The following is a 3,534-nucleotide window of genomic DNA, read 5'->3' as shown; positions in this document are numbered from 1 at the left end:
ATTGGATTTTTGTAGTCATCTTTCCTGGAGAGTTTCAGGGGTTGTCGTCTTCTAGGCTCGTTCATGCGTGTGATCCCGGCCGTGTCCCTGGAGGCTCGGCAGGAGCGGCGGGCGGGGGGAAGGAGCGGTACCTGGCTGTGGTGCGGGGCTGGGCATCGCGGCGTCTGAGCAGCCGCCGCTCGTCGGCCCCAAAGACAGGGGTGTCTGTCGCTCTGCAATGATTGGAAGTGCGTTTATCCTGCTCCTCTGCGCTTGGAAAAAGGCTGTAGACGTTTGTGGTGGTTCCCCTGCAGTGTGTTGCCAAGTTGTCGTTGCTTCTGCTGCAGATGTTCTCCAGAGACGGAGGAAAAGTTCCTGTTTTTTTTATTTTCTCATGTGTGATACTGCCGTTTGTGTCTGCACATTTCAGAAAATGATGCAGCGAATTGATCCACCAGCTGTGCCAAGAGGAATAAAAACTAATTTGAATATCAATACCCATTTTTATCTTTACAATGCACCCGGGGCCTAGCTTGATATGGACGAGCTTGTTTGTGGATTCTTCTCCTTGTTTTATCTGTTATTGCAGGTGTTTCTGACACTTCTGCAAGTTGTTCATGAAGGATATGGAAAAGAGTAGAACTGTTACCAGTTAGATTTATTCGCTGTGAAATACTGAGAGTTGCAGGGTATGCCTGCAACTTCAGTGAAGTAAAAGGAGTGTGTCAGAAGTTTGCTACACATTTATGAGGTCCTAAAATAACTCTGCCATAAACTAAAGGTTTTGAAACGGAAAAGCTAGCATTTGTGTAACTTATGTTGGGTACATTTGTAACAGGAATAAGAGTAGGTGACACTTTTTTATTTATTATTCTGATTAATTGCAGCCTGAGAAGTGTAATGGAGTTATTGCTTGGCCAATTACCAAATTAGTCTTGGCTAACCAAAAAACTAAATGTGCCAATGGCTTCCTGTTGAAAAAGAATCCTATGGTTGAAAGGTTTTTTGCTTTGTTGCTGGGATGTTTTTTGGTTTTGTCTGTTTTGTGCACTTTTTTTTTTTTTTCCCCTTTTTCCCTCCAGGGGAATGAGAGGGTAAGAGATTGGTCCTGTGGAGCTTGGGTTGTTTTTTGTGTTTTTTTTTCTTAATGTGCTGAGATAGGTTGCACTGTCATGTGGGGCCTGTTGGATTGAAATGTGATTCTCAGAAAAGCAGGTCTAGTAGTTTGTAATAGTTTTAATAACAAGTCTGGCCTTTTTTGCCAGACTTCCTTGGAACATCTCAGATTTTAATAGTTTAGTGCCTTTATTAGAGCTGAAAATATGACTATTTAGAGAATGAGAGATAAAAAAAATTATAATGCTGACTTGATACCTTCTGGTACCGTCTTTGTACAGAAGAAATGTAAGATTCAAATCGAGTTTCAGTAAGTAGGACTGTCACTTAATGATCAAGGATGAATGAGTAGTTATGACTAAAAACTATCTTTTATAATTGGTTCATGTAATACAGCTGGCTTTCTTAGTCTGATATTAAAATGCTGTGTAGTTCCTTTCTTAATCGTTATTAACACTGAATCTTGTTCCCTAACATCTGATATTGATTCTGCTTATTTTTGGTCTCCTGCTTGACCCATCGTTCCTGTGATGCTCTGACTTAGACTGTACGCCATGGTTTCCCCTACCAACCTTCAGCCTTGGCATTTGATCCTGTTCAGAAAATACTGGCCATCGGGACTCAGACTGGAGCACTAAGGCTGTATCCTTTTATAATCTGAAGCGGATTTAGTGCACCTCATGCAAGTGATATTTTGATTCAGCTGCTGGAACCATTCAGAAGTCCAGTGGGAAACAGGTATGCAGGAGGGTAGGAAAAAGGCTGATTTTTCTATTGGTGAGTACCCTGACTCTTTTAGATGTTCTTTATGTCAGTTCAAGTTGTGTTAATGATGTGAGGTATGGCTGCTTAGTCCCTATTATCTCAATTTAATATATATATATATACACATTTTGTAGAGGATTAATGGTATGCTGTCAGTTTACAGCAGCTGACTGCAAATCTAGAGAGATCTGGACTAAACTCTGTTGTTCTGCTTTAATCTCTGAGATTGAAAAATTCCATGCTGCTTGGTGGGGTTGTTTGGGGTTAGTTGTTTTTGTTAAGATTTGTGGGGGGTTTTTTGGCTTGTTCTTGAGATAAGCTTTATAATACTGTGGTTACCTGCTATTGCTTCTGTGTTGCCAAAAGATGGTTTCAAGTGGGAATGCTAAAAAGAACAGCAATTGTATCTCACTAATAGTTTCCAGCTGGCTGAGATGAGCACAATGAATTCTGGAATAAAGCACCAGTAACCCTGTTTCTTCTTCACTGAAAAGTGAACTATGCATATGTTCATACCTATATGGTACTATCCAAGTAATGTAATAACATGTGTTTGAACTTCTTTTAAAAGAAGATGCCCTGTAGATTATTTAATCGCCACTGCCATTGCCTGAGCCTTACTTTTTAGCAGAACAGAATTAATTGAATTCTCTGTTGTTTGGAAGCTGACTGAACTCTAACCATTTTGGGGAAGACTTAGGCCATCTTGCTAGAAAAATTGAGTTAATTCCCTTTAAAGCATAGGTAAATCTTTTTTTTTCCTTTGCTGCTTGTATTAGTCTGCAAGTAGATGCTTCTTTGTTTCCTTCTGTAGCATCCCTAGGCTGTCAGGTTAATTGCCTTAAGAGGGTTTTCTTTTACAAGTTGAAAAACTAGAACTTCAGTATCAAATCCAAGGCTTAAAGAAGATGCTGGAGTAGCTTGTATGGTATCTATAATGATACCTATTATGAAATCCCAAGAGCTCTTCATTCAAAGTATGAGTAACAGTAATGATGATGCTGTGATCTTAATGCCATATTTGAAACTTCCCTTACCTCCATACATTTTGGGTTTAAAAAGGTGATTTAAATGAAGAATTAAGGGTAGGGGAGTGGTGCTGTTAATTGCTCTCCTATTGATAGAACAGATTGTAACACAAAAAAGAGACAAGGATTGGGGCTGGAAGAAAAGGAGGGATTAAAATGCATCTGTTCACAGGTCACCTGTGATTTGGAGAACATGATGTTGCAGCTTGGGTAATGATGACTCAATAAAATCTGTTTACTGCTACTCATCCATGACTATACTTGTGTATTCTCAGAGTGTGAACTGCTTTCTAAATAATCAAGTGAAGTATTGCAAGCTTGTGAGGAAAGAAACGGTTACTGTGAGAGGAAGCAGTCTGTTGACAGAAAATGTGTTTCCTAAGGTTAGGGAAGAAGTTTCATGCAGAGGCTGAAGTGTTTGTGCTTCCTTAACTTGATGAAAATGCATCTGCTTCTTAGTACCTTTTTACAGAATTTGAGTGTTGGAAGAACTTGTTAAAAACCCCCAACTTCAGCTGATAGATTAGCCCTGTAACCCAATGACACTGCAGAAGTTAAAATTCCCATGGCTACTTGCTCTTTGGGATGGAGGAGCACAGGCAGAAGGGGTAAGCTCAGACGTGTTCCCAATGAAAAAACAACCTCT

General features: G+C 39.9%; 1 protein-coding gene across 1 annotated transcript in view; it reads left to right on the top strand.

Moving 5' to 3' along the window:
• Positions 1-1,645: 1,645 nt before the first annotated feature.
• The window catches only part of STXBP5 (syntaxin binding protein 5 (tomosyn)), a 100,846-nt gene continuing 98,957 nt past the window's right edge, over positions 1,646-3,534 (top strand). Inside the window, exon 1 of the mRNA XM_009999976.1 lies at positions 1,646-1,737. The gene's annotated coding sequence lies outside the window, so the exon portion shown is untranslated. The remainder of the gene's footprint in view (positions 1,738-3,534) is intronic.

The sequence above is a fragment of the Chaetura pelagica genome, unplaced genomic scaffold (genome assembly GCF_000747805.2).
Source record: "Chaetura pelagica isolate M959 unplaced genomic scaffold, ChaPel_1.0 scaffold135, whole genome shotgun sequence".
Lineage (NCBI taxonomy): Eukaryota > Metazoa > Chordata > Aves > Apodiformes > Apodidae > Chaetura > Chaetura pelagica.
The sequence above is the reverse complement of the archived record's forward strand: the minus strand, read 5'-3'. Positions and strand labels throughout refer to the sequence as shown.